The 12,759-nt window shown below is 31.7% G+C and overlaps 1 long non-coding RNA gene across 1 annotated transcript in view; it reads left to right on the top strand.

Annotated features, from left to right (window-relative positions):
• LOC141511723 (uncharacterized) overlaps nt 1-9,254 on the top strand; it is a 131,368-nt gene extending 122,114 nt beyond the window's left edge. The window contains exons 2-3 of the long non-coding RNA XR_012475377.1: nt 8,543-8,626; nt 8,882-9,254. This is a non-coding gene — a long non-coding RNA (uncharacterized LOC141511723). The remainder of the gene's footprint in view (nt 1-8,542; nt 8,627-8,881) is intronic.
• The last annotated feature ends 3,505 nt before the right edge of the window (nt 9,255-12,759 follow it).

The following is a 12,759-nucleotide window of genomic DNA, read 5'->3' as shown; positions in this document are numbered from 1 at the left end:
TATGTCCAAGATTGTTATTAGTAATTTACTAGTAAGAAGGAAAGATAGGGTTAGACCTGAATAGGATAGGATTCTTAAAAGTAAAAAAAGATGTAGGAAAAGTTAAAATTTAAAAAAAGAGTTGTCATCTTATGCAAATGAGGTTTGAGAGAAAGAATTGATAGAGGAATTAAATGTGAAGGTGAGGTAGCAGTTCTGGAAACTTACTAGTGGGATAAATAGGGAACAATACATATACACATACTCATAATGCTATAAAAACCTCTATATTCAGGAAGAAATAAGAAGGGATAGGGCAAGTAATTAGTTAGATGGCAAGGGAATAGGATAAGAGGGTGTATAGAAGGATGTTCACATTAATGTGAGGGACATAAAAGTGGAGAGAGTGTAGAAGTATGTAATGGGAATTCTTTGAAGGGTGGTTGATTAATGAATAGGTGGTACCTAATAGGGAGTAGAAGTACAGGAGTGAGAAGAAATTGTTTCTTTCAGGAAATGTTACAACAATGAGAAATACACACAAACCAAATATTTATCTATGAATATGCATGCATATATGTATCTATATATCTATGTGTATGCATCTGGATATATGTACTGTATATCTATCTATAAAGATATACATGTATGAATATAGATGTGTATATGTCAATGTTAATGTGAGTATACATATTATATATATATATATATATATATATATATATATTCATACCTAATTATAGCCATCCTTAGGGGAGAGAAAAATTAGTACACATCAAGGAGAGAAGAAAACTACAAGGAATAAAAAAAAGATATATAATATTTATTACATGGACTTTCTTGAAATGGAAATATATTACTTTATATTAATTCTTTTGTGTTTGGTTGTGCATATGACAATATTTTTATTATTTTTATTTAAATGTAAAATTAAAAAATACTCATTGAGGGAAGGAAGTGAGATTAGGGGAAAATTGTAAAAATTTTAAAAATATTAAACATAAATACAAATTTAAAATACTCTTTGTAAAAATATCCTTTTCCTTTAGTTCTTCAGAAAAAAATTTGTTATATTTTCATTTATTTACAATATAATTTTTGGTATTTTGGTTAGTATAGCATTTAATAAACAAATTAATTGAGGTCGAATTGTCATTTTTATTGTATTGAATTGGTTCAAAAGTAATTACTATTTCTTCAATTGTTTAATTTTTATCTTTATTTGAGTGAAAGATCTTGTGTAATTGTGTTCATCTAGTTCCTTGATTTGTCTTGGCAAATATTTTATTGCCTGTAATTTTACATACATATATATATATATATATATATATATATATATATATATATATGTGTGTGTGTGTGTGTGTGTGTGTGTGTGTGTGTGTGTATTTGTTTTTTGCAAGTCAATGGGGTTGAGTCCTTGCCCATGATCAAAAAGTTAGGTAATTTTTAAGTGTCTGAGGTCAAATTTGAATTCAGGTCCTTCTGATGTCAGAGCTTGAAATCTATTGAGCCACCTAGCTGCTCCCTTTCTATAAGGTGTTATGAATGAATTTTCTCTTTCTTTCCCTGTCAGGATTGGTTGAAATTATATAGACATACTGATTTATATTGATTTATTTTAGATTCTAATATTTTCCTAAGGTTATTAATTGTTTCAATTAGTTTTTTGTCTTGAAATATACCATCACGTCTACAAAATATGATAGTTTGTTTCTTTGTTACCTGTTTTCATTTGTTCAATTTTTTCTTTTTAGTTCTAAAACTGACATTTTTAGCATGATATTCAATAGAAGTGTTGAAATTGTGCATCCTTGTTTAACACCTGGTCATATTAGGAAAGCTTATAACTTATCTTATTATAGACATTTACTGCTTTTAAAGAGAAACTACTTGTCATTTCAAGACAAGCTCCATCTATTTCTATGCTTTCAAGTACCATTAATGGAAATTAATGCTGTGTTTTGTCCAAAACTTTTTCTGCATTTGTTGAAATAATCAAATCGATATGGTTAATTTGATATAATGAACCATTCCTACATATGTGGCATAAATTCTACCTAGTCATGAAGTTTGATCTTTGTGAAATTTTGTTGTAATCTCTTGCTAGAATTTCATTTTAAAAATCAATATTCACTAGGGAAATTAAAATGCAGTTTTCTTTCTGTTTTTCTACTCTCTCTCTTATTTAGGTATCAAGCTCATATTTTTCTCATAGAAGGAATTTGGGTGAACTCTATCTATTTTCTCAATAGTTTATGTAGTATAGGAATCAATTAAATGTTTGGTAGAATTCACTTGTAAATCTATCTGGTCCTAGAGATTTTTTTTTTGCAAGGCAATGGAGTTAAGTGACTTGACCAAGGTAACTTGGATAATCATTAAGCTAGGTAATTATTAAATATATGAGTCTGAATTTGAACTAAAGCCTCCTTACTCCAAGGCTAGTGTTCTATTCTCAGCACCACCTAGCTGTCATCTTAGAATTTTTTAAAAGGGATTTCATTATGTTTTGTTCAATTTCTTTTTTTAAAGATGTATTATTTAAATAATTTATTTGCCTTTCTGTCAATCAGGGCAATTTAAATTGCTATAAATATTAAATCATTTCATTTAGATTTTCAATTTTATTTGCATATACTTGGGCAAAACAAATTCTACTAATTACTTTTATCTTCATTGGTGGTTTATTTATTCTTTTCAGTTTTAATCTTTTAAATTAGTTTTCTTCTATTTAAAAAGATAATAAGTTTTTGTTTTTACTTGTAAATTTTAAATCTTGTCTTTGATTTTCAGAATTTCTATTTTGGTTATTAATTAGAGATTAATTGGACATTAATAATTTGTTCTTTTTCTAATTTCTTTCATAATATGACCAATTCATTTATCTGCTTTTATCTATTTTATTATTATTTCACTTTCTCTATTTATATTATTTAAATGTTTGGAGAAATGATTTATTTTGGCTAAGTACTACTGTACAGTATCCCACAAATTTTGGCATATCCTCTTATTGTTGTCATAACAATAATTTCATATTCAATTTTCTGTGACTTCTTCTTTGACCCTCTAATCCTTTAGGATTAGATTATTTAGTTTCCAACTAATTTTTAATCTATGCTTCTAATATTTTATTGAATATAATTTTAGTACATTATGTTCTAAAAAGGTGCATTTAATATTTCTGATTTTAGCTTTTGGTAGGAAGTTTTTATACCTTGAAACATGTTCAGTTTTTTTGTGCAGGAGCCATGTATAGCTGAAAAAAAATGTTATACTTCCTTCAATTTCCATTTAGTTTTCTCCAGAGATTTCTCACATCTAACTTTTCTAAAATTCTATTCATTTCCTTAACTTATTCCTTATATCATTGTTAGAGTTATCTGTTTCTGAAAGGGGAAAATAAAGGTCCTTCAGTAGTGTAGTTTTATAATCTATTTCCAACTATAACTCATTTAACATTTTCTTTAAAATTTGGTTCATGTATCTTTAGCATTGATAAACTTCACTGTTTAAAAGACTTTTTGGCAAAATGTAGTTTCACTGGTTATCACTTTTAATTGGATCTATTTTTGCTTTTCCTTTGTCTGAGATCATGGTTGCTCCCTCTGCCTTTTTTTCCTCTTCAACAGAACCATAATTGATTATGCTTTAATCCTTATTTTCAACTCTCAGTGTGACTTTCTATTTCTGTGTCTTTCCTATAAATAAGATATTTTTGGATTCTGGTTTCTAATCCATTATGCTATACACATCTTTTTTATTGGATGAATTCATCCCATTCACATTACAGTTATATTTCTGTCTGTGTATTTCTGTCAATCTTATTTTCTTCTGATTATCTTCTCTTTTTATCCTGATCATTCTTAAAATTATTTTGCTTCTGACCACTGGAATCCATAATTTGCCTCCCTTTTATTAGTCTTTCACCATTCTCTTATCCCCTTTCCCTATCACTTCCCTTTTAGGTAAGATAAGAGTATGTATATTCTTTCCTCTTTGAACCAAATCCCGTAAGAGTAAAATTCAAGAATTTGAGATGATTTTTCTCCATTCTTCCTCTCCCTATTCCTTTCTCCCAGTGTGTATCTTTCTTTGTCCTTTCATTATTTTTTTAGATCATCTCAACATAATCAACTTATACCTATATCCTCAGGTTCTCTTATTTCATTAAATAACCATTTTCCCCATAGGATATATTCTACCATTTATCTCTTTCTTTAGGTCTTCCAGTAATTATTGTTGGACCTGGTCATTTATCATTTTGGGGGGTTCTGCTTCTCAGTTTGTGATTGGATCTTCCCTGCCATCATAGTAATTTTTTATGATCATGTTATTTTTGTTATTGTTGTTTGCTCATTTTTCCAGCCTTTTTCTTTACTGAACTTTATGTTAAAGTCATATTCTGCTTACTTGTAGACAGGGAGGCACTATTCAAAGAGTCAGATATTTTTTGCACTAGTGTTGCCATAGAAACTTCTGGTTGTCGATGTTTCCAAGGTAGTTTGATCTGGAGAGAGTACTAGTTCATTTTCCACTTCAAACAAAAGTTCTTTTGCTCATTGGGTCCTGCACCTGCAACCAGTGCCCCTCTTCCTTTCTTTTTGTGAGCAGCCACAAATATTCTGCCCTGGTCAAATGATTCAAAACCATATATGGGCAATGAAGTTGGAAAACAATAGTGCTCAGTGCCCGCAAAAGGCCTCCTGTAATTTCTCTAGGTTGAGAACTTTAATTACTTCTGTTGCTTCTGTCAATGCCTTCAAAGTCCATCACTTGTGCTGCAGGTGCATGGGCACTGAATGAACCCCACCCTGGCATCACAAATCACTCCTGTCAACTTCCTAAGCTTTCTTAAGCTGAAAAAAAATGTATCATCCTTGCCTCTTATTGGTTGTGCTCCTCCAGAATTTGATTTTAGATGTTACAGTAAAACTGTTTGGAGGAGAACTCTTTTCTATTTCGTTCTTTACTCCATCATTTTGGCTCTGGCCTTATATTACATTTAATGTTAAGGTGAATTTGATGAAAATTACATTGGAATGATTATTTAGGATGATCATTCTTTTTTAAAGAATGAATTTTAAGGGGTAGTCAGGTTGCACAATGGATCAGAGCAGTGGCCCTGGAGTCAGGAGGACCTGAGTTCAAATCCAGTCTCAGACACTTAATAATTACCTAGTTGTGTGGCCTCAGACAAGTCACTTAATCCCATTGCCTTGTCAAAAAAAGAATGGATTTTAAGAATTGATAGGTAGTTTACAAGGTAATGAAAATTTTCTGCTTCAGAAAGAAATGTAACCCTCAATCTCTTCTTAGACTCACTCTTTCTTTCACAATAGCTGCCATAGAAATTTGGTGAATCAAGCAAATCATTTTCTTTCCTGTCATTCAAATTTCTACTTTCAGATTTTTATATTTCTAATTTAAAGAATTAAAAAAATAACTATGATTAAGGAGGGAAAATGTACCCTTGCAGTTGTGGCTCTAAGAAAATAACTTTATAGTGATTTATTTTCTTATTCCTTACTTTTAGTGTCTGTTCTATTTATATTATTTATAGACATCAACCAGAACTGGTGCATTCTTTGAATATGAGGAAATGTTCAAACTAAAAACCATAAAGGAAAATTTCACATAGCTTAGGAAACTTTAACTAATTCCTCTTAATTCCAGGATATATATATATATATATATATATATATATATATATATATATATATATATATATGTGTGTGTATATATATATATATATATATATATTTTTTTTTTTTACATAGTCCCTTACATGTTGATGTCCCCATCATGCAGTAAACTCCTTGAGATTAGGAATTGCTTTTCTCTCTCTTCACATCCCTAACATTTAGTACAGTATCTGAGAAAGCACTTAATAAATGTTTGTTGACAGATTTCAGTAAAAGTTGGGATAGAGTAGAAGCCAGAATTGAAGACAGTATAATTTTCATGAACTGCTATATTGCATTTTACTAGGGATTGAACTGAAGTGAAAAGAAATTTATACAATTTGTAAGTTACGTACTCTCAGGGAAAACGCTTTTTTTAACCAATAAGATATCTCCACTTTTAAATAGATTTTGCCTTTTTATCTGTTATATATATACTGAAAAGATAGGAAAATGAAATAATACTGCAGTCTATTTTTATTCTGAAGGGACAATAGTGTATTGGTTTTCTATAATACCTGTCTAGCTTGATAATGTAACCTGGAAATATTGGGTGATTAGCACATGAATTAGTTTTATAAATTCCTGTCATTGTGGCCTTGATCTTTGGCATTGACCATACATTCTGACTTATGTTTGTGTGTATATATTTACATATATGTAGCACATATGAATGATGGTGTTTGTCCTTCATTCTCAAAGGAGATCATGATATCAGTGAGATGATGTCATGACAAGTACATGAATTGGATTTGAGTGAGGGGTCACTGTACTAAGTCACCAGACTCACTTTCTTCTCCAGAGCCATCTGGATCCAATGACCAGATATGAATCAGAATGACTGGAGAGTTCTAAAATAACTTTCCTTCTTTCTACTCATGCCATAATTGTCTCTGATAAAGTCCTCATCCCTCTTACCTAGACTATTATAACAGTCTCATAATTGGTCTCTTTAGTTCAAATTTATCCCTTCTTTAGTCTATTTTTCACATAACTATCCCACTGATACTTTAATATATATTTTTTCCTTGTCATTTTCATGCTCAAGAAACTATTGCCTGAATTGTCTTTCTAAGCTAATTGAGCATTATTATTCCTCATGTTCACTTTCCCCTCTTGTTCTTTTTATGTTTTCTCTCCTCTTCTCTCTCTGTCCCTCTTTTTCTGTCTCTGTCTCTGTCTTCTGACCCTGTCTCTCTCTCTCTGTCTCTCTCTGTCTGTCTTCTGACCCTCTGTCTCTCTCTGTCTCTCACTGTCTCTGTTTCTCTCTCTGTCTCTGTCCGTCTCTTTGTTTTTCTCTCTGTCACACACAAATGCATGCACACACACACACACACACACACACACACACAAATACACAGAAGTTACTTAACATCTTTGAATCTTATGCTTATTTAACAGTCTCCATGTAAGTGCCATTTCCTTAAGGACAGGGTCTGTTTCATTTTTGTGCTTTTATATCAGGTGACTAACATATATAATATACTTAATAAATAATTTTAATTAAACAAAAGTGAATTGAAACAAATATTTTTGGTAGAAATTATTAGGAAATGCTAGACTGTGGACTCTCATTTGTGAGTCAGAAAAGGGATCTGAAATCACAGAGTGTAATGTCCTAACACTTCAATTCAATTTTTGAACTAGAAATGTTTAGATGTATCACATGTTAAATTACTGCCAATAAAAGAGAATATATTCCTAGTCATTATGGAAATGACCACTCATCAAAATCTGGAATAGTGAAAATATTCTTATTGTACCAGTGTGAAAATTACTATAAAATGATTTTTAGGAGTCTGCCTCTTTAGCTCTTCTAGGTAATGTAATAAGTATATCTAATCATTAATTGCTAAATCCTATCAATTTTAGCTTTGTAGAATGTCTAACAACTTTTCCCTTCTCCACAAAAATTGACCACTATTTGACCCTTCTCATTTATTACTTAAATTACTGTAATTGGTCTTCTCACCTTCATTTTCTTCCCTCTATGAGTAATCTTCTACACAGCTAGCAATATAATTTGGCCAAGGCATAGGTCTGACTATGACTTCACCCTTCACCCCCAAAACAATAACAACCACCAGAAAACACACACATAAACACACACACACACACACACACACACACACACACACACACACACCCCTCTTTCCTATCCTTTTCTATTGATTCCAGGATAAAAGGATTGGTTGATCGATCTTGTAGATTGTTATCAAAGACCAAAATGACTTCACTAATTAGAGTGAACATTATTAGATGATTTAGAGATGATTAACAGTGTGTCCAACTGTGACTGATCAGACCAATACGAGATCCAAATGCTCTATCACAGAATGGACACAAATAGTTCATGTGAACCTGTGGTAATTACTCTATCACTCTATTTATGTATCTCACGTTTCCTTCAAACTGCTTCAATTCTGTCTTGCTCATAGAATACAGCACCCTTTCTGATGAGGACACCCTTTTTGGGTGGTCCTGTGTCAGTGCCTCCCATGCTGCACAATCAGTTCCAAAGTTCTTAAGAGAGACCTTCAGTGGATCCCTGTATCACTCTTTCTGATCTCCATAAAATAATCTCCATATAGCATGTATTCAAACATGAGCACCTCATGGTAACTGTGCTCTCTGTAGTAATATTTGAATGTTTGGCAGTTTAACTTGAGAAATTACCTCAGTGTCTGGTATCTTCTCCTGCCAGGTGATCTTCAAAATCTTCCTAAAACAATTTAAATGGAAGTGATTCAGTTTCCTGCAAGGCACTGGTAGACTCTCTAGTTTTCACAGGCATGGAGCATGAGCTCAGCCTGATGGCTCTGTAGATCTTCAGCTTGGTAGTCAGTTTAATTCCTTTTCTCTCCCACACTTTCTTTTAGAGTCTTCCAAATACAGCTAGTTCTGGCAATGCATGTGTCAACTGCATTATCAATGGGTACTTCCCTGGAAAGTACACTGCCAAGGTAAGTGAACTTATTTAATCATTCTTGACTTCTCTATTTGCTGTAAATTATGGCTCTACATACAGATGGTGTGGGCCTGGCTGATGGAGCATCTCTGTTTTCTTGGTGTTAATTATTAGGCCAAAGTGAGCACAAGCAGGAGAGAATAAACACATATTTTGTTGCATCTCAACTCCAGAGACTACAATGAGTGCACAATCATCTGCAAACAAAAAAGCATTCACAAACACTCTTCACTTTGTTTTTGTCTTGTAGCCTTTTCAAATTGAAGAATTTGCCATCAATGAAGTAGCTGTTTTCATCTTCAGTGAAGGCATTTGATAACATGACTGAAAAGCATCATGCTTAAAAGCAAAGTAGAAGAACAGAAACTTATTTCACTCCATTGGTGACATAGATTAAAATAACCATATGGCAACCCTTAGTCCAAACTACTTTTCCAACAATGTTTGATAATCCCCCTATCCCATCCTACTTCACATACTCAGTATTACAATCAAGCTAATTGACTAACTATTCTATAAATTTGGCATATTGTGACCTTCTATAAATTTATGTGGGCTGCCACCACTCCTGACTCATCCTCACCTTTCAAAGCAAAGGTTTTTCAGAGCTCTCCAACTAGAAATGGTACCTCAAAATTTCTTATGTTATTTTGTCTATATTTCTCATTTAAGTCCATTAGTTTTTAAGAGTATTATGTTTAAGGGCAGCTAGGTGGCACAGTGGATAGAGCACTGATCCTGGAATCAGAAGGACCTGAATTCAAATCTGAACTCAGACACTTAATAGTTACCTAACTATGTGACCTTAAGCTTAACCCCATTGCCTTGAATAAATACATTTTTTTTAAAAAGAGTAATATGTTTATATGTGTATATTTTATGTATAAACATGCACACATTGTATACATACAGATACACATATATCATTGCTAGCAACAATAATATAAATATATCTTTTATTTATTCATAAATATATTTCTATATTATTGTTTATTTGTTTAAACATAAAATATATAAACTAATATATAATAGTATGCACTATGTAAAATATATATTCATATGTGCTGCTGTATTACATGTATGTCTGAAAGTTTTCATTCCCTGCCATCATTGTTACACATACTTCAACAACAGGGATTGTTATTTATATCCCTAATGTCTAGCCCTATATTTATTATTTAGCATAGTATATCAATATCTCACATAGTATTTGTTTAGCACAGTACATATAAATATATATATATATATATATATATCTAGCTGTTCATAATTTTGCATCTATGTCAATAAAATGGATATTCTTATGCTTAAAAATTATGTTCTAAATAAATTAGACTGAACAGGAGCTTAAAGATATTTGGCAGAAATTTTTAGTAAATGATAGACTCTGAATTATCATTTGTGGCCCAGGAAAGGATCTGAAACTTAGTGAATATAGCATTATAATAAGCACTAAGCCTATCAATAATAAGATTTACATAAATGTTTGCTGAATGAATGAATGCCTGAATGAATAAGTGAGTGAGTGAGTGAATGAATCAATGTATCCACAAAAGGACTTAACAGCTGATTAGATAGTCTAGCTTCAGCATGCATTTCTTGGTAGGGCTGCTTAATCTAATTTAAGATACAATGAGAAAAGTTAATCACAGGGCTTTACTTTCTACTGTGTGTGTCAGATACTTAAAAAAAACAAAACTATTTCTCAAGGCCTAGTACATAATAGACATTGTTTTAAAATATTGTCTTTTGAAAAACATTTTACATTTTTTGGCCTTAACTGTAAAAGTAGATGACTATAATAATTTACTTTTTTTCTCTCTTAAAGGAAAAAATCAGAAATATAAATATTAATATTATAAATATAATTATATATAATTATAATTAATATTATAAATATAAATTATAAAACCAGTGGAAGGAAATATAATGACTAATATACATACAATCTCAGAAATTTTCATTTGGCTGTGGCTAGCATATCTCATGAGAGGATAGACAGGAGAAAGAAACTTTCTTACTCATTATTTTTAGTCTCAACTTTATTTGTAATCTCTGCTCTAATTCAATTCACAGAATTCCAGGAACACAATCTTGGAGTTGGAAAGAATCAGCCAAAATCTAATCTATATCTGACCATTCCTCTAAGGAATCACTGATAAGTGGATAATTCTCTTTAAAACTCTCTGCTTCTGGGTATTTCATCATTCCTACCAAGTAATCTGACTCTCTTTTTGTGTAGTTCTAATTATTAGGAAATAATTTCTTACAGATAGCCTAAATCTAGCTCTCTGAAACTTCTTCCCATATCCACATAACATCTTGGCAATTATGATAGGAAGAGAAGGTACATTTAACATTCAGCCAGTGTTTCAAATGTGTCACTTCACTTGTACCCACAGAATATTAAGAAACCTGAAGACTGCCAGGCGTTTGTGTATATCCCCAGTGGAGGATTTATGGGAAAACAAGGTCAAAAATGGCAAAGAGGATCAGAAGACATGGTTGGGTTACCATCTGTTGGATAGCAGGAGTACCTACCTTGATAAAAGCTAGAATACTTTGAAATATTGATGTAGGAATTTCAAATTCAGCATTTCAGAATTGCTCAAACTGATCCTTCAAAACTGATAACAAGGTAGAAGAATGTTTAAGCTCAACCAAGTGAAAATATGCAATAGCAACAAAAGAAAGGAAAGTTTTTCACACATTGATCAACCTGCTACAAAGATGACTTTTATTTATTTATTTTTAAGTCTATAATCTGTTTTCAGAAGTAATTATTTCTGGCTGCAGTAGATCTCACTAAAAGTTTGTGAATCTGTTGAATTCCTAATGTCCTAATTTAAATATCACTGTCTCCTCTCTTTAATTGAAGTAAAAATGAGCTTTCTCTACTCAAGAAGGCAAACAAAGCATATAAGTCAAATATGGATAGGAATATTTATTTTCTTCCAGTCACTTGCAGAAAAAAAATTAGTTTATTCTCTGTTTCTCTCAAAAAGAAATGCTTCCAATACTGCTCAATATACCTTTACTCTGTAGCCTAAAAACCAGAATTTCTCTTTCTTCTCTTTTTCAATGTGTTATTCCTACTGGTGTCATTCTTTTCAAATGAATCTTATGTCACAAGGAAAGAGTGGGAGAATCTTAGAACCACCAAATTAACTAAAGTATTGCAAGCACAGTATTAGAATGAAGTGACAAAGGGTAGTTGAGCATGTCAAGAAATTAAAATGAAGAGATTTAGTTTAGTTATCAACAGAGTATTTGCAGGAAACCCCTCAAAAAGGGTGGGAGAAGTGACTGAAGGCATTTTTTTTCTCATAATAAGGAATAGAAAGGGGAGTATTTGATGAAGTCATACATTATATTTCATTCCATTGAATGTTAATTGACCTTATTAAAATGAGTACTTTTGAATTTCTCATTCTCTTTCCAGATTTTGTAATGTCACTCATTTCTTGGGGTATCATATCATAATTAAATTTGTATGGTCGCTAATTTTATTTGTGTCTGTTGCTGAAACACTGATGATTTGTCTGCACAACAACTCCAGATGACTTCTATTTTTGTGTTGACAATAAAATATTCATTAATTTTAAACATGGCAACAGCAGTACCAGTGCCAGAGTTGTAATTACCATTGCCTAGTAACGGCATGTCTCCAAGTGACAATGGGAATTAACTGAATAATTACCACTTTGTGCTTCTGCCTGCAATATTTTTTTCAGTGTAGTTCAAATCTGCAGGTGGAAGTTACTGGTGTAGGTGAAGACATTTGAGCCAAATGCTTATTCTACTGCATAAACCATCAATATAATCCGTCTAAAACCTATAGCAGCCTGTGATTAATCACATAATAATTGGATCATTCTTTCAGTGTCAATACATTAGAAACTGCATGCAAAGCATTTAGCAAAACTGTGTATCAGACCTAAATTTCTCTAGAGAAATCATACAGTATGCAATTAACCAAGGAAAAAAAAAGAAAAAAAAATGAAATGCTCCTTCTGTACTCTAATTAGAAATGTCAGTATCTGAAATCTCTACTACTGGTTTCTTTCTTTGCCTTATTCCCAAGTTATCCTGGAATTACCCTCTGATTATCCAGAACTTGCAACAGGT

The sequence above is a fragment of the Macrotis lagotis genome, chromosome 2 (genome assembly GCF_037893015.1).
Source record: "Macrotis lagotis isolate mMagLag1 chromosome 2, bilby.v1.9.chrom.fasta, whole genome shotgun sequence".
Lineage (NCBI taxonomy): Eukaryota > Metazoa > Chordata > Mammalia > Peramelemorphia > Peramelidae > Macrotis > Macrotis lagotis.
This window is presented reverse-complemented; position numbering and strand designations above follow the sequence as displayed.